General features: G+C 25.5%; 1 pseudogene; it reads right to left on the minus strand.

The window, feature by feature from the left end:
* Positions 1-7,966: 7,966 nt before the first annotated feature.
* On the minus strand, positions 7,967-8,566 carry LOC145832175 (ubiquitin-conjugating enzyme E2 2 pseudogene; annotated as a pseudogene).
* Positions 8,567-20,397: the final 11,831 nt, after the last annotated feature.

The following is a 20,397-nucleotide window of genomic DNA, read 5'->3' on the forward strand; positions in this document are numbered from 1 at the left end:
GAAGCTGACTTTTAGTGTCTTCACCGAATGAAGTACTGTGACTTATTCGAACATTTGTATTTTATAACATTTAATGTTAAAGTTAATCTGTTCCTAAGTTGAGTAGTATTTCGATAAAATAAACTTTAGATATAACAAAATAATTGTTTCTTTAATATGTTGGTAGTTACAAACAAGGTTGCCTGAAATGAAGTACCTTGAGAAATGTACATAAAAAAATTTTATTGAAAAAAGTTGTGTGATCTAGTAGCTTTTTATAATAATAGTCACAATGGCGGTTGTGGTCAAAAATATTTAAGATTTTTAAGTTTTGCTAAGGCTCGTTTTATGTTAAAACTATCTTTCAGGTTTGTAAACTATGCATTAGTTCAATTATTTTAAAAATCTTTAAAATTACGAAAACTAAAACATGATGCATTTTTATAATAAATCTTTTTATTGTACTAGGGGTGTAATAAATATACTATAATAATCTTCGTAAAATTAGCTCTATAATGTAGAGTTATCTATTTAAGTTTATAACGTTAGTTTAAAAATAGTAAAAAGTATTTCTTTTAATTTTAGCGTTAACCACTAAGGCTTCGTAAAAATTTCGATAACAAAATTGTCAACCTTAATTCAAGTTACATAATTTAATTTTTAAGTAGCATTAGTTAAGTTTATACGATTAATAAAAAGTAAAAACAAATATATTACAAAATTGTTAAACTAAATGACCTTAAAATACTCAACTACGTTTTAATATATGTTAATTATCTTCAACAAACGCTAAATTGCTATTAACGTGTTAACATATTGTTTTAACGCAGATTTAAAAGTTCAAACTTTTAAAGCATTTTTATACTTTAAAAACAAATTGTTAAAAAAAGTTGAAGTTGTTTGTTGCTTAACTTGTTTGTTGACGATCAAAGCCTTAGTTATGGACAAGTACTAACAAAGTAAGACAAGAGTAGGACTACTAAAACTATTTTTTTTATAAGCACATTAATAGATAGTTACTGGCAGCTTTTAACATAGTATTTTGAACGACGAAAAAAGCTCTCAAATTTTATTCCTAAGATCTGGTGCACGAAGAACACCTATACTTTTATTGCAATAGTTGTTGTCGTCATTTTTTTTGATTTATTTGGCCTTTGCTGAAAATGTAAACACTTTCAGCTCAGTGGTGGGTACCTTTGAAGTATGTTTACATATTTTAGAAATATATTTAACATTTTTTAAACTTAGATTTTGGCCTCAAAAATTTTGCTTTTGTTATATTTTTAACAGTGTTTCGGTAATATAAAGTTTTTATCTAGTACTACTTTTGTCATAATCTTAATTTATGTTAACAAACGGCTACTGAGCTTTAAAATATTTGTAAAAGTTTTGTTTTAGAAATTGCAAAATTTGTGGCTTTTGTTGTTTAACCATTTACAAATAAAATGACTAGTATAGAGAACTAAAAAAAGTTTGTATTGGTTAATGAACCTGTTAAACTTTTCGTTATAATGAACTTTGAATATATAGTAGTTAGTCAACTGAAGGTAGTTATAAATAAATGTTATTAAACAATTTAAATATTCTAATCTTAAAATTCAGGTTTTTTTGTAGTCCAGCTCTATATTTCTAAAATCTTGGTGTATAAATATTTTTTCTAAACTGTAGCTTGATAGTTTATTTTATTCATAATCAATTTTTCCTTTAAATTGTTTAATTAAAAAGAGTTTTGATGAATTTGCCGTTTTTTCTGCTACAAACTATTTTAAAGCTGTATTTTATTTAGGACTCTATAACCAATTTAATGTAATATAGTTTTAAGAAAGCAATTAAATTGAAAGCACATTATAAGCTTTAAAATATAAAACTTGTGCAAGCTACTTGTTTGAATAATACAAACCAGTGTTCCGAAAAATTTTGTTAAACAATCTACTAGTTCATTTTTAAGCTGATTTTAAAGATTGGTGTTGGGCATTTCTTTATTTGCAAATGTATATACATACTAAATCCATACGGTTTTTAGCTGATAAAACCTGACAACAATTAAGTACAAGTTTAAAAACTTTATAAGGACTGGCGTTACAAAAGTGCTAATAAGATGCTATGCTAACCATAATGCTTTACAAGCTTTAGTTGTTAATATTACCTTAAAATAATAGCTTGCGCAATTTTTTTTAAATTTTGTTAAGTAGAAAAATATTATGCCTAATATGAAGAGTTAAAAGATGATAAAAGAAAATTCACTACTTAAAGAAAACTTTCACTACAATTAAAAGACACAAGTAATAAAATTTAAACTTCAAAAATAGTTTTGAATTTCTTTTTAGTTTGAGCATGAAAACTAAAAAGCAATCTCTAAAAACTAGTTTTAAGAATTTTGCGAGTTTAAAATTTTTGAAATTCAATTATAATTTGAGTATAAAAGTTTCTTTAATTACTGACCACGTTTTTCAAAACTTATTTCAGCACTGAGCAACCAATTCGTGTGATCAAAGTCATATTCTATGACAAGATTTTATCACATGGCCGAAAACTCAAAAAAATCCTAACAATTAACTACTAAAAGAACTTTACAAAATATATAAATTCCAAAGTATGCGAGCTTGTAGTCTCCAAAGAAATATAAAAACTTTATGAGCACTGAATAAGTCATGTTTAGCAGAAAACTGTATTTTTTAAAACAAAGTTTAAAGCAACTTTTCGATGGGCCTTGCTTATTTTTATACTTTTATTTAATGCATAATTTTATAAAGCTAACGTACAATACAGTTTTAGTTCCTAATTTCATTTAAATTAAAATCAAAAAATATTCATTTTGTTTACACACCGTTGCAAAACGTACTAAGAACAACTAAAATTACATAAAACAAGAAAATAATTAATTTAGACTTTTAATTCTCTTTAATATCTTATTAACTGTATAGTAAAAGTTCCCTATCCAGGTTCATACTTTTAGGAAAACTAGTCAAAAAGTTCTCTTTTAGCCAATGTGGTTAGAAATCAGATTAATAAAATATGAGCATTGCTTTAGTATACAAGAAAAACTTATTAAGTGTTAAAATAATATAATTGCACAAAATTCATGATTTTTTTTTAAATTCATATGAAGTTATAAGCTTTATAACATAAACTCATGTAAATTTGTAGCAACAATTTATGAAATATAATAAATATTTGTCGTTACATTCAGAATTGAAGCTTATATATTTTAAATTATAGTTTGACTATATAATAGTTGATTTCGATTTAGTAGTATTTAGAATTTTATCTAAGTATCGTAAATATCAATTCAATTTTACAAATAGGAAGCTAAAACTTTTAATTATAGTTAGAAGAAAAAATACTTGTTTAGGTTTTTTTATTGGCCCTTTACTTGTATAGCATTGATTATAGTCCTAATAAAAAGAAATCAGTTTGTGTTATTTGTCTAATTTGCTATATATTTTCTATTAAAGACTTGTTAAGCAACTTTATCAAAAAATCGTAATAGTTTAAGTAACAACTTTAAAATTAAAAAAAAGTGTTATCTCGAAAACATATTTTCTCAGTTGGCTGATTTTTACTTTTGATTTTGAAAATATTTTTATAAGAGAATGGTCACATGACACTTCAACTTGATATTGTTATAAATATTTCAAAATATCAATTCTTAGAAACCAGTTTAGAGATCAGAAATAGTGTTAAAAAATACTACTAGAAGTTTTAATGAGTAAGACAACGAAAAATACTAATTAAAATAATTAATTTGTTATAATCGATATTACACAAGCACTAAGAGTGTTTAAAAAAGTGGCAGAACTAAACTATCAAAGCTAAAATTATCATAAACACATAAAGTCATTGTTTACACACAAGTTAAAACTTAACTAAAATACTACTAAGATAGTTAACAGGTTTTGTTTGTACAATGCTATCTGTAAAGATGTTAATTTCAAACAACATTGGTATATGTTAGTGTATTCACTGTTATTTCTTTCAGCTCTTTATGAAGTTTTCCTGTTTTAACAATTTTTTTCACAGAATCGTATTATACAGAAGCATTATTTACATTGATGCATTGCACTGACTTTTTTTAAGCATTCAAATACGATATATTATTTTTATCGTTATCAGAATCACTGTTTTTAAACATATTTCTTCCTAGGAAACCTAGATCAGTTTCAGAATCGCCTAATATAAACTTTCTTCTTTTCATGATACTGATGCCTATTTTTTTTTTTTGAATGGATGTCATTTACTGATATTTAAACAGTCACTGTGTAATATTTTTGATTATAGATTTCTAAAAAAATAACTCTTTTGGTTTGCTTTTACAGTTAGAAATATCGTTTTAAAATGTAATTGAACTCATTTTAGTGTTCAACTTACATAACTTATCCTTTTTAATCATGTGTTTACAACTATACATTTAATAGCTAATACTATTTGGTCTTTTAGACAGTATCTCAATCATTTAAAATTATGCAATTAAACTCAACCATGATACTTAACTAATACTTTGTACCTAACAGTTAGAACAAAACCTTTACTTTGCTTTAAGGACTAAAATAAAACTGGTCTGCTTCAGAAAGAAAATAACAAAAAATTCAGTAGAACACAAACGGCAAAATAACGTTTAAATTTTTGATTTATTTCAAAATATTTCAATTAACCTTTTATTTACTGTCTAAAAATTCAATTGCTCGGTGTATTATTTTAATCCATATGGTTTAAAAGTATTTTTATATACGCTCAAACTTATAAGATGAGAATAGACATTCGCTTTTAACCAACTAATAATTTTTTTAACTGATTTGTTAAAATTGAAGTTAAGCTATGTAGGAATTTGCGTATCATCACTTAAGTATAAAAACCTATACTTTGTTCCTAAGGAAACTTTCTACTTAATTTCTGTATAAAACCGATTTGAATTTTAACACCGTTTAAGTAACTACTGAAGCTAAAAATCTCTTAGTGTATACAATCGTTTTGATCTTAGCCCAAGCAGCAACACATTTCAATAAATGTTTTAAATATTTAGATTCAGCACCTCACATCAAAAGGGTAACAGTGCAAATAATTGCTTTTTTGTTTTTTGTAAAATTTATTTTTAGCCATTTTCGTTAGAAATTGGTAAATAAGTTTTCATTGTTATACAATTGCTACTTGTGTTTTTTTTACAAGTTTGAAGTTAGCTTGGTAACGTTTTAGAAGAGTTTTTAAAAGATGTCCAAATTTTAGACCCAATTATTTTCCATATTTTAATAGCTAAATAAAAACTTTGTCAAAGAACGGTTCTTTGTCTTTAATTTTAAAAAAATCCATTGGCTTGGGGTTTGAATTTTAGTGTGGGTCCCCTTAGAAAAAAATTAGTTTTGCTATAAATTTTCAATAAGCTCGAGTTTAATAAAAAAAAATTATAGAAAAATTTAATTATTTTTCATAATTTATATTTATTTGTGAACAAATGCCGTACAATTTTTTTTTTCTAACTGTTAATATTTTGTATTATTTAGCCTTATTCTAGAATTTCTAATTCCGGAATAAGGCCAAAAAGTACTAAATATGGGTTTTGTTAACAATTTTTACTTAGCTCGAATTAAAAAAAAAAACTAAATTGAATTATTTTATATAATTTTTACATTTATATATGAATAAATTCCGTACAGATTTTTTTTTCCAACTATCAATATTTCGTTTTATTTGGCCTCATTCCCGATTAAGGAATTCTAGAATAAGGCCAAATAATAGAAAATATGTTGGAAAATAATACAAAATGTTACAAAATAATATTCGGTTGGAAAAAAAAAAATTATGGCATTTTTTCACAAATAAATATAAATTATTTAAATACAAGAATCCTTTTTTTTTTATTAAATACGAGCTTAGTAAAAGTTTCTACAAAACTCTTTTTTTATAAGGGGCCCCACATTAAAATTCAAACCCCAATCCAATATACTTTTTTACAATTAAAGACAAAGAACTGTTCCGTAGAATAAAAAAAAAGTTTTTATTAATCATTCAAGATAAGGACAATAATTGGGACAAGAGTATGGACTTGAAAAACGTTACCAAGCTAACTTCACACTCGTGTTTTTTTTTTCAGTATGTTGTTAAACTTTACTTTCTGTTTGTAGTTCATAGAAATATTGTAGTCTAAATAAATAATAGTGTTGCTACTGTAAGTCTTAATTTAAAATAAAAAAAATTTCATTTATAAAATAGGTGATTTAAATATTTATTTAACTAGTTATATAGTATCAACTTTAATGTCCTTAGAGTTTTTATTTCAATTGTAAAAGTAACCCCTTAACTCAGGCCTTAAGGGTTTAAAGAGCCCTTTTGTCGCTTGTAAACTGTATTTATTTAGTACTCTATGAATTTTTAATACATAATTTTTGTTTTCGTTCATATTGTAACTAGTTTTTTTTTTAAACTTTTTAATTCTTATTAATTAATACCAATACTAAGTTTACCCAAATTTACATTTATCATTAAAATTTGAATACTTAATATCAAAATTCTTTTTTTATTGTGTTTTTAGAATCAATTAGTTCAGATTCAGATTACTGCCATTGTCTAAACCAGGGGTCGGCAGCCTTATATAAGTAGCGGGCCAATTTTATTACAAAAATTTGCTCGTGGGCCGCACTATACAGAAAAAAGTCTTCACGGGCCGCAGTTTTTGATAAGTTATTGTAATGAATAATACAAAAGTACTATTTAAACCAAAAATTGGGACAAAATAAACTATAAAACAGCACTAGTAATGAGTAATTACTTAAATTAAACCCTATTTGTAAGTTTTCACCACCAAAACTTTTTTTCTATTGTTTAAAAAATGTGTTTTTAGCTGAAATGTACCTCGCGGGCCGCAGATTTTGTCTTCAAGGGCCGCATTTGGACCGCGGGCCGCAGTTTGCCGACCCCTGGTCTAAACTAATGATCGGCACGCTAGTTTGAATCCGTGAACCCTAAATCACAAAATAAAATTTCCATGCACCCCAATTTGCATTCTTAAGCGCCGCTAGCGTTTAAGAATATGTAAACACTTTAAATAGTTTTTTTTTACTAATAATTCGGTAATACCCACTTAATTTTTAAGCGCTAACTTTAAATTTACCAGTTTACCCTAAACTTTTAATATCAATTATCTAATTTTTACAAAAATTTTTTACTTGTATGACTCAGGTCTAAAATACTAACTAGATTAATTTATTACATTTCCACTAACCAAATTAAAAATCAGTAGTCTTAGTTACTTTTTATTGAATGGTTAATTTAAAATATTAGTTAAGTTAATTTAACATTTTTTATTAAGCGATTACTATCTGTGTTTAACAAAGGTATTCCCACTCCTAAATCAAGAAATCTTCAAGAATCTATGAGATTTGCTCATTTTTGTTTTTCTTTGGGCGGCTAAGGGTGAGAGAATTTTTACATAATGTAACAGAATAGAACTAGGAGTATACAAAAATAGTCGTTTTATTAACAACATAATGGTCAATTAGATATCAAGGTTGAATATGTCTTAAATGTAGAAAGATTAAAAAAAAACTTTAATTTAGTTTCTGTGCGAAAAAAAAAAATCATGTACCTCAAAATAAGTTTCATGCACCCTAAAGAAATTTCATGTACACTAGTTTGCACCAGTGTACAACGTGCCGACCACTGGTCTAAACGTTATTTACTGTTTTGTTGTTATTTTACAAGGTCAGCTCACGCTCACCGAAACGAGGTAATAAAGCAAAGCAGTGCATAAAAATTTGTTTTAATGTATTTAGCTCTTAACACTGAGAAAATTGAGCATCTTTTTTTCAGTCGATATTAATAGTACTACTTGATAAATATAAAACTTATTCAGTACATAAACACTAAGAATTTTGTTATGAATAATTTATTTAGTCGAAGTACTACTCAGCCTGCAAAAATTATAGTAATATACTTCAAAACATGTTATAAATTACAAATTTTCAAAGAAGTCAAAGTACTTCATTCAATAAAGTCACTAAAAGTCAGATTCTTCAGTTGCGTACTTCTTTGTCCATTCCCTGCAAATTCTGTCGTGTTCTTCGCGATTGTTGACGTACTGAGCTGCTATTTCTGGCACAAGACAGTCATCAGGGTTACAGTCAGTAAACAGAGACTGAATCGACAACAAAAGCTTTTCTATAGTCAAAGAGGACGACCATGTTGTTTTAAGAATGTCCAAACTTACGTATCCTTCACTGTTGATGTTACAATGGTATATTTTCGTTTTGAAAGTAACTTTTGGTGGATTAAACGGGTAGTCGTTCGGTAATTCCAGGCTCAATAAAAACTTTCCGCCTTCATAAGGAGTGTCTGGAGGTCCTTGTATCACCGCTTCCCATTCAAACAAGTTCTTGTCATCTTTCAGGATAGCACTGATGTAAGTTGGTGAGCTTAAATTAAGGACTTTAAGCTCATTCTGAAGTCTTCTTACTGCAAAATTTTCAGCAGCCTTGCTTGCTGGAGTTTTTACGCCCGGTGGTCCACGAGAACTTTCAATACTAGTTTCTTTAAACATTTTGTAACTCTCTTCAGAGGATAAAGGACTTTCTTGCTTCTCATTTACAGTAAATGACATTTTAATAGACATTTTAGTAGACATTTTAATTAAGTCTAAAAATATTTGGTTATTAATGTATTTATGTCTTTCTGTCGTTTTTAAACTTAAATTTTGTTAGATATAAACTTTTTATCTGATATAAAATAAACATTGTATAAGTTGAAGTTGATATTATATTTTGCTAGCATTAAAATCTAACGCTTGAAACACCTTATGCCTGTTACATAAAATACCTAAACTTTTATTTCAAAAAATAAATGTATACTACTAAAACTAAAATGATATCTCAATTATAAATTAAACTTGTTGAATATAAATATGTCTACACATTTACTAATATGAATTATACACTTTTTGATAAAAACAACCAAAAATACATATTCATTTTCACAGCTGCATATATACATGTATATCATACTTGCAACTCCTGAGGCAAAAAAGCCAGCCTGAAAACTTAAAAAGTAACATGCGCTTACGAAAAAGTTTGAGCCATAAATTAAAAAAGTACTTTAAATCAAGCTTGAATATTAAACATAATTAAAGTACAAACTAAGGGACTAATGACGTAATAAACTAACACTTGAAAAGGAAAAAATCTAAGTTCAAAAAAAGCTAGAATTTTTGAAAATTATCAGATCAGAACTCTCATAAGTTTTATAGCAGCCTGAGCTTGATTAAAAAAAATTTATATCTAAGTAATGTAAGTAAAGTATGTACATGTCGAGATATCCTGAGCATCTTAAATGTAAATAAAGCGACCCTGACGTCACTTTAAGTTTGTCCTGTATCAGACAAGAAAAAACAAAAACAGTGAGAGGGGTAAACTTGTAATAGTCTAATAATAAACTAATTTAATCATGGTGATAAGGATAAAAAAAGAGGTTAAAATAAGTTCGAAAAACTTAAACATTTGTGTTTTTTTTTTTCAACTACCTTATAATTAATTCGAAACATTTATTAAAATAAACACTTGAAAAACAAATGCCTTTTTTACTTTTTTGTACAAATCAGTAATACAATTTTATATACTTATCAAAGTTGTCAAAAGTTTTTTGAGTTTTTTCTCAAGGTTTTTCAACTTTTCAAGGTTTTTAATAATATAAAGTTTAACTATATTTTTAGTACAAATTTTAATTTAATGCAAAAACTGTCTGAAATGGTTGAAAACTATTCAAAAGATACTGTAAGGCTAATCTAAACCTTTAAACAAAAATTAACATTCATTGCATTTAGTAAAATTTATTAGTTTTGTCTTTAAACTTTATAGATTTACATATATAATTGTTTAAAACCTCAAGTTTCTGTCATTTTTGTTAAAAATTATTTTTACCAGGTTTTAATTCAAAATTTCTCAATTTCTAGGTTTTTCTGGACCATATTGTTAAACTCCAGGTACTTCAGAGTGCTAGGTTTTTTTGCAACACAAATACTTTTAGCTGTATGCTTACAACAGGGTTGCCACTCGTTTTTTCAAAATTTTTTTCAGGTTTTTCAAATTTCTTCCCGGTTTTTAATAGTACACAAACTCAGTTAAATAATATTAAAAGATTGAAAATGTACTGTAAAGCTACTTAAAACGTATTTTTAATAAAACAATTTTTGATGATGACAAAAACTTTTTATCTATATGATAAAATTTATGAGTCTATCTGAGATTTTTATTACTGAATATGTTAAAGTTCTTAAAAATTCCAGGTTTTTCCAGGTTTTTTATTCAATATTCCAGATTTTTCAATGTTTTTTTTTCAAAATTTCTTAAATTCCAGGATTCCAGGTTAAGTGGCAACTCTGTTATAAACTTAAAAATCTAATACCATTAAAAAGGTATTGTAAACTGTTATGTTTTTATAGTAAAAAAAAAACTATTGTTTTATTATTGTTTTCTAGTATTTTTAAAAAAAGTATGTATGCAACTTTTTAATGACCATTTAATATTAATAAATGCATTAGAATGTTAAATACTTTTTATACTTCATTAAGTACAAACAAATTCAGATCAAACTAAAAATTATACTAGAATTAAATAAGCTTAAACAATTTAGTTTTTTATTCTTGGTAGTAAACAATAGTAACCTACATCTATCAGGAATTGAATAAAAACTTAAAACAAAATTAGATAACAATAAAAACAAAAGCTGAAATATTTGTAAATATACCTGCTGAATAAGTAAAAAACAATACTGTAACTGATCAAGAAAACCACTAAATCAAATAAATCTTATAAGGGACGAAAGTTTGAAATAGAGATGTCATAAAAATATGTTATTGATGTTTAAATGAGTTTGTTATATCTGCCAAATTAGACATATTTTCTTACATTTTACAGTATTTTCTTTATTTTGCCATAATTTTTATTTTTACCAGATAATAATTTTCAAAATATTTGTGGTTTACAAATAATAATCGATATATAATATCTTTACATTTGAAGTTTTTATCAGTGATAATATAGTTAATATTAAGTACTTACATACTTAAAAATTTGTCCTTGATAAGTAATAAAAATTTATAGTAATTTTAAGAGTTTTCTTAACCAGCCAAATTAGTACCCAATGATATGTAACCATTTAGTAAATTGATAATATTTTACTTTTTTATCAACTTCATTTACATTAAGTCTGAGTAAATTGAGTGTTGGATAAAGTACTTTTAAATAAATTTTAAACATTACTTATTTATGTTTAATAGTTTGTGCAAAAGTTAATAAAAAGGCATTTAAGTCTTTGTAAAATTTGAAAAACAAAAAATTAAATTCAATAAAAACTTAACAAAAGCATCTATCAAACAGACAGCGTTCTTATTACATGGTTGACACTGATTAAGCTGAGAAAAACTTCCTGACTTTTTCCTGACTTTTTACAAAATTTTTGCTGCCTTTTCTTAATCAAACTCTTGAATTAAACTTATTCTAAAATACATAATCTAACACTTGAAACTACAGTAGACTGCCGATTAAGTACGCACTTTTTTTGGTACGTACCTCGCCTTAAGTACGCACTTACCTAGAAAGACAAAAAAATTCTAAATTTTCTTAGACTTAGATTTTTTCTAAAGACTTGTTCCATATAGTCATTTTCTGACGCTTTCCATCAATTTTTCTAATTTTTTCTAAAACTTCTAAATTTTTTTATTCAAAAACTTTCAGAATATCTGCAAAAGAAAGGCTAATTTTAATGTGACATAATACAATACTAGTTATTCACAAAAACTAATTAAAATTTATATAAAGTCAAAATAAACATATAAATAGAAGCAACAACAACAAAAACTAAAGTTAAAAAAAAAATATTGAGCATCTTATCATTGTGCACTTATACTATAAATGTTTCTACTGATATAAACTTTCTTACAAAAACAATCCTGAAATGTTTTTCTGTCAATTAAAAAAAATCAAACACTTTTTAGCTAATGGAAAATTATAATAATGTAGTAACTAAACTAAACTTAGCTTGACTAGCATTATGTAGAAACTTTTGATAAAAAAAATAAATCATTTTAAAGTCTATTAAAAAATGTTGCAGATTAGAATTATGTATCAAATGTTATTTAAAATAAAAAGACATGTTTATTTGGCTTAATTATTTGGTGGAAGAAAGAAAACAAACAACTAAATATCATATTATACTATGTCCTTAAAAAGTACGCACTACCCGTGCTAAGTACGCACTTTTTGGTCGGGTTCAATTTACGTACCTAAGCGGTAGTCTACTGTATATAAAGCTTTCAATCTAATTTTAATACAGGTTAAAACAACAGTTTTTTGCTGAATTATATCATCAAACTTCCAGTACATCACTTAAACCATCTGTGTATGATTGATGTTTGTAATGAACAGCTCTATCAGCAAAATATTTGTATTATTACCTTAAAACACAGCTTGTCTGAAAAAAGACACAATTTTTAGCATTTCCTAACATAAATGTATCTAGATAAACAAACAACATATATGAAACTTTTACAATTAAAATCTCGAATTAATAACGAACTTTCACAACTAAAATCTTAAAACAATAACAAATTTTATAGTTGAAACCTTAAAACAATAAAGAACACAATTTTTTAGAATTTCCTAGCATAATTGTATCTAAATAAACAAAACGACATATAAGGAACTTTAACAATTAAAGCCTTAAATCAATAAGGATCTTTCACAACTCAAACCTTAAAACAATAACAAACTTTTACAGTTAAACCATTAAAACAATAAAGAACTTAATCAAATACTGTTTTTTTAAATGTATGTACTAAAATTTATTTTTTCCGTTTTTTATTAGCACTTCAACCTCTTAATCTGAAGAAGATATGGTTTCCTTCATCTGAACTGCATTCTGCTTCATTTTCTTGGCAGTTAAAATCATTTGCCTCTTTTTATTTAAATCGCTCTCATCTGCTGCCCCTACACTTGTTGAAGAGAATCTTTTCTCTAAATCAAGCCACAACTTGTGGGCTTTATTTCTTTTCTTTTGGTACTATTTTTACTTTCATTTATAAAACATTTCCTCTTATCATTAAGTATAAAATTTGTAACATGTAATATGTAAAAAATGATAAAAGTCAGGAAAAGTCAGGAAAAAATGGGCGGTTTTGAAAAAAAGTCAGGAAAAATCAGGAAAAGTCAGGAAATTTGATAAAATAAAAATAAAAAGTCAGTTTTTGTCAGTTTAAATCTACATAATTCCTAGTTTTCCAAAGCCTTCAAATGGTAAAAATTAATTAAAAGTCCTTTAGTCAGAAAAAAATTCCCAAATTTTCCTAGAAATTTACAAAAATATTTAATTTTATTTCCAATGCCTTCATCTTGTATAAATTAGTAAAATATCCTTTGTAAAACTGCAAAAATTTTCTATTAACATATTGAATAAGTACCCTACTTAAACAAGCAGATTTTGTAAGCTTTTAGTATTGATGATCTAGAGCAAGGACACTTTCATAGTGAAACTGTGATATATACAAAAAAGTTTATCTAGCATAATTTTAGAATCAAAGTGTTTTTTGTATAAGTAAATAAAGTTCTTTAAAACTAAGCAGTTAGTTTAGCATTTTATGTAACAAGTTAATGTGTATACTGAAGCGGAATGCAAACCAGATGAAGGAAACCATATCTTCATTAGATGAAGAGGTTGAAGTGCTAATAAAAAACGGAGAAAATAAACTTTAGTACATACATTTAAAAAAACAGTATTTGATTAAGTTCTTTATTGTTTTAATGTTTTAACTGTAAAAGTTCGTTATTGTTTAAAGGTTTGAGTTGTGAAAATTTATAATTAGTTTTAGGTTTTAATTGTAAAAGTTCCTTATATGTCGTTTGTTTATCTAGATACATTTATGCTAGGAAATGCTAAAAAATTGTGTCTTTTTACAGACAATCTGTGTTTATAAGGTAATAATACAAGTATTTTGCTGATAGAGCTGTTTATTACAAACATCAATCATACACAGATGGTTTAAGGGATACACTGGAAGTTTTATAATAGAATTCAGCCAAAAACTGTTGTTTTTAACCTGTATTAAATTTAGATTGTAAGCTTTATATAATTTCAATTGTTAGATTATGTATTTTAGAATAAGTTTAATTTAAGACTTTGAGTTAGAAAAGTCAGGAAAATTTTGGTAAAAAGTCAGGAAAAGTCAGGAAATTTTTCTCAGCTTGATCAGTGGCAACCATGAAAGAGGTAAAGTTTACACATTAACTTGCTACATAAAATACTAAAATAACTGTTTAGTTATAAAGAACTCAATTATTCACTTAAACAAAAAACACTTTGATTCTAAAACTATGCTAGATAAACTTGTTGTATATATCACAGTTCACAATGGAAGTGTCCTTGCTACAGATCATCAATACTAAAAAGCTTACAAAATCTGCTTGTTCAAGTAGGGTACTTGTTCAATATGTTAATAGTTAATTTTTGCAGTTTTGTAAAGGACTTTTAATTAATTTTTACCATTTGAAGGCTTTTCAAAATAAGGAATTTTGTAAATTAAACTGACAAAATCGGATTTTTTTTATCAAATTTCCTGACTTTTTTTCAAAACCCCCCATTTTTTTCTGACTTTTCCTGACTTTTGTCATTTTTTTTTATTTTTCCTGACTTTTCCTGATTTCCTGACCGAGTGGCAACCCTGATATTAGGACTAGCTTTGAATTAGTTCATATAATTAAATTTAATTGAATTCTACTTATTGGAGTTAGATTTTATCAATCTGTTTACTAAATTTAAGAAAGTTAAATCAAAGTAAAAACAATAAGATACTTTGCTATTTAAGTATTTAACTTTTTCTGAAAAATTTTCAAAATCAATTTTTGAACTATGACTTTATATGATAAAATGTAATTGTCTGGAATAAAAAAAAAAGAGTACAACCTAACCTAAACAAATATTCAAACTATTTAATAACAAATATTTTGACCATAACACAAATTATTCTTATTTTATTTTATACAACATTAATATAGAAAAATTTGCTGATCGAAGAAAATTTAAGTCCATTGAAATTTTAACCATTTTTACTAAGTGTAGCTTAGTTTTTCTGAAGACTGCTAATCTAGAGAAATTTAAACAACATACTAGATAGCTATTTTACTGATGCAACTTAGCATATATTACAAATATGGCTTTTCAAAATTAGACTTCTGCTCAATTTTCAAGCAGTGTTAATTTAAATAAAATTTTCTTCTAATATACTTTGCTACAAGTTTATTTTTTATAAGTCTAAAATACTCTGGTACACGTATAAAAAAGTACTAATTAAAAAAAAATAATGTGTTGGAACAGCTAGTCATAAATATTTCTTAGGTAATAAAACGTTCTTTTTGAAAAAATAAATACATGCCATCCTAGTTGTTTAAACACTTCTGTTCAAATATAACTTATTCAGAAACTTAATATTTCTAGTATATAAAACTAAAAAAAGTTTTTTAGTATAAAAATATTTCTAAATAAAGCAAAACGAATATTAAACTGTTTTTATTTTATAACTAAGTAATAAAAAACTTTTTTTAATAACACTTATTAAAAAATATGAAACTTGATCTGGACATGACTTTAATTTGTATCGTGGTGTACGATTCGATAACCGAAAGATTTTTTCGTACACCAGATCCTTGGACCAAACATTTGAGCGCTTTTTTTCGTTCAATAAACAATAGTATTAGTTTTAACATCTAATAATAAGTCTAAGTAAGTTTAAACTAGAACTCATGGAAAATTAAAGTTGATGATGTTTAAAGCAGAGTAGTCAAACATAAGATTTCAGAGCTTTTAAAATTTTAAAGTTACTCTAAATTTAAATTTCACACCTTAGTAACTTTAAGCAATAAGCTATATTCCCACAATGGTAATTATGAGTAATTTAAGTAGTGGTCACCAAACCAGGGGCGTGTCTAGACTTTTTTCAAAGGGGGTTCACATTTTTTATTGTTCTTAATTTTTCGATTAAGTACGTATTACTTAGGTATGCACTGCCAGTTAAGTACGCAATATTTAGCCTAAAAACTATGCATTTAAAATGCTTTTTTCTGCTTAGAAAAAAGAATAGTAATGGAAAAACTGTATTAAATTTAGATAAAAACTAAAAGAACCAGAAAAAATAACATTCATAAACTCTATTTTAAAGTAATTTAATCTATAAAAATTTATATTTAACAAATAAAAATAAGTAATTACCTAGGATGATGATGACCAATGTCAAGCTGAAATTATATTAAATTCAATGTGGTTTTTTACCATAATTATAGGCTTAAAGTTTATATTTTATAAATACATAAATAAAACTCATATATTTTATTGGTTTTATTTTTAAAATAAAGTAAATGATACAATAACTTATACACATTACAATACTGTAAAATAAATTTAATTAAGTATTTTATTAATGATAAATAATTTAGTTCAACTATGTATTTATATAGCTTGTTTAAAACGAAGTATAATTTTAGATCTATCATATAGGATTAAAATATTGATTTGAGCCTCAAATTATAGTTTAAAAAGATATTAAACACTATAAAATTTCAGCTTGATATTGGTGCGACATCATCCTAGGTAATTACCAAAAAATGTTAAGAATTATACAATTAAATTAAACTATTTTTAAATTACAATTAAATGTTTGCCTGTTGGTGCAAGAATTCTAATGATGATTTTGAAAGCTCTCTGAGTTAAAAATTTCAAAAAATCAACAATCAACTTTATGGCCAACAGATATACAAAAATAGTACAACTTGAATAAAAATATCAAAATACCATTAAATGATAAAAAATAAATTGCTAGGTGATGTAGTGGTCTAAAGATGATTTTGAAAACTCTCTGAATTGAACTTTTCAAGGTCTAAACCCAGTTGTTTGACACAAAAACAAAAAGTATAAATGTTAAAGTACAAACACAACATTAATATACATCAACAAAACACAAAACCTTCACACAATATTATTATAAACAATTAACTAAGTAAAACAAAACTTTAGTGATTATATTGGACATTTTTCAAGTAAAATTGTACTTACTAGTTCAAAATCAATACTTGATTAAAACTTTTTAAACTAAAAAAAAAATTAATATTGGAATTTAAGAGCATCTTAGTAAAACGTTTCCTAGAAAAAAATGCTACTTTAAAACTTTTACCTATTATGACGTCACAATTGAAACTTTATTTAAAATCTACTTCAGCTGGGAAAAAACGAGCATTTTTTGTTAAGGAAACTTTTTAATCTTTCAGTGTTATAAATTTAACATTCATTATTCAAAGTTTATCAAATAACCAAAACAAAATCAATAAATAGCATTTTTAGTGATATTCTAAGTATCTTTTTTTCTTTCTTTTTTTTCAGGGGGTTCACAGGAAACAGGCAACCAGTCAAAACACGCCCCTGCACCAAACTGCAATCCCCGAAACCGCATAGCAAAAATTTGCAACCCGCAATGCACTCTTTATCTAAAAAAAAACTCGATTGATAAAACATTTTGTGGCATAAAATTATCATTAAGACTTTTAGTTTAGTAATTTTAACATACTAGTGCATTTTGTTACAATATTTATCAAACTTTTGTAATTTTTAATTTCTACTGTTAAAACCAGTTTAAATGCTTTCCACCTTTATTTATATAGAGTAAGCTTAGCAAGTTCAATGTAGTTGGCTCCTTAATTATAGAACATTGTAGATCCAACATCTAAAGTAAGGCCGCTTAAAATATTGAAGTAGGAATTTTTTTATAGAAAACTCATTTTTAAAGTTACCAAACAACTTTTTTAAACAAAAGAGTACATGATGCGTTACTTTCATCAATACTAAGCATTAGTTGTAATTCTATTTTATTATACTTCTTTAAAAGACCTTAAAACTTAGATTACATAAATAAATATAGAGCTGCAAAATAACTTGTTTTTTCAATTTTAATCATTTTTATCTAACTAAGCTCCAATTATAAAGTTTAAAAAACTTTTATACATTATATAAACTTTATATAAACAAACATTTAACAAAAACAAACTTGAAAATATTTACTAGTGTTAACTGTATCGTTCCATCATTACAATATTAACAAAAAACGAACTTTTTTTTATAATATTAGTAAAAAAACAGTAGACTACCGCTTAAGTACGCACTTTTTTTGGTACGCATCACGCCTTAAGTACGCACTTATCAAGAAAGGTAGAATGGCCAACTTGCTGAGTTAGCCTAAGACTTTCACAAATTTTAAACTAGGGTGAGTAATCCTGAGTAGTCTAAGTGGCTAATTGTGACAGTCCTGTTATTAAATGTTAATAAACTAAATACTTATGCAGTGGTTGCAGAAAAGTGAAAAGAATAATGATATTTGAGCTGTAATGCTATCAAATTAATAAATCTAGATGAAAAAGCTAAAAAAACCTACAAATACAACATAATTAGTCATAACTTAATTTAAATGTACAAACATTGATGTTTTAAATGTTTGGTACTTTACTTCTAATAAAACAAAATATGTCTTATATTCTTTTTTATACCATTGACTGACATTGACTTTCTATATTAATAGTATGTATTAATTATGTAGCAACTTTTTATAGACAAAATAAATCATTTTAAAATCTAATAAAAAGTTTTGCAGATTAGAATTATGTATTAAATGTTATTTAAAATAAAAAGACTTGTTTATTTGGCTTAATTATTTGGTGGCTAGTTGTAAGAAGGAAAACAAACAACTAAAGTTCATATTATACCATGTCTTCAAAAAGTACGCACTACCCGTGCTAAGTACGCACTTTTTAATTGGGTTCAATTTGCGTACTTAAGCGGTAGTGTACTGTAGTTATAAATTAAAATTTAATTTATAACTATTTTTACTAATATTATAAAAAAAGTTCGTTTTTTGTTAATATTGTAATGATGGAAAGATACAGTTAACACTAATAAATATTTTCAAGTTTGTTTTTGTTAAATGTTTGTTTATTAAGCTAAAAATACGCTTACTAAATAAAATTTTATCTACAAAAATAAATTATAACACTATTTTAAATTAAAACATTTAATTTCTTACTTTGTAACATACTATTGTTAAGTTTATATTTATTTTGAGAGAAATTCCTTTAACTTTAAAACAAAGGTAACTAGAACGTTTTTGAAACAATTGTTTATTTTACATTATCGCAATGTCGAACACTTAAAAATATTTTTTTGTAAAACGTTTTTTTTTTGTAAAAAGGTTAACATCTGGTTTTGAACCACATCATCTTTTAACTTAAGGTGTTTCAAAACCTAGACTAACTGATTTGCCCTATTTTTTTTACTGCTAAACTTTAGAAAACAGTGTTGGGAATATTCAAATTGTTTTCTGAAAACATATTGGACTACAAACTCCACTAAAGTACGTAGTTTTTCTTGATGTTTCAAAATAACTTTTTGGATGCTGAATTTACTAATGCTAACAATATATATAAATCAATACAAGTGTCTTTTCAAACTCTGTAAAATGTTTATGTCAAAACTGTTAAAATTATCCTTAACTTATGGTAAAAAATATTTTAATAACTATTTTATTTTAAAATAAAGGAAATTTTCTTTATTCCTTTAAAAGTGTTACAAGTAATACTTTAAGCTTTCGTAAAAACGTATTTTTAAGTTTTGCATTAAAATAATTTCCTTTACTTTTTTAACGACATAAAAATACTTTAAAGACGATTAAGTTTTAGAACGAAAATATTATTATTTGGTATGTCAAAAACATTTTTACTTATATATACATATATAAGCTGCCTAAAGTTTTATGTTTAGCCTTATATGCATGAATTCTTATTTATATGTATTTAAATTAAATTTTTTAGCCAAAGATGCCACCATTTGTGAGTAAGAACAAAACGTGCAGATTTTATATCTCGTATAAAACGAATTGTTATAAAAAGTGGGCGACTTAGTTGTCATTTTGAACCAAAACTTTTGAATTAAGTGAAGTTTGATTTCAATGCAGAGCTGATTGAAGTAAAAACTCTTAAATCTAAAGCTACTTATAATTTTATTGATAACAATTATTCCACACAATACATATGGCTATATAAGTTCGATAAACCATACTTTTTAAAACCTCTAAATTTAAAAAAATTCTATGACAACTTGGTGGGAGGTATCTTAAGGAGCTGCTTCTTAATGTAAAACTTATATCCAACATAACAGATGTATAACTGTTTTCAGTCATGGTTTTATATATTTACAAATTCATTTTTATGTTTTGAAATCAGATTTAATGTACATAAGATGAAAAAGTTTAAATTAATATTTTATTATTATAATATTTCATAATCTTTAATAGAGCATTTTTGTTATTTATCCAAAATACAACAATACTTAAAACTCTTCATTTTTAGCTTCTTG

Source organism: Thalia democratica, chromosome 3, assembly GCF_965202585.1.
Source record: "Thalia democratica chromosome 3, ktThaDemo2.hap1.1, whole genome shotgun sequence".
Taxonomy (NCBI): Eukaryota; Metazoa; Chordata; class Thaliacea; order Salpida; family Salpidae; genus Thalia; species Thalia democratica.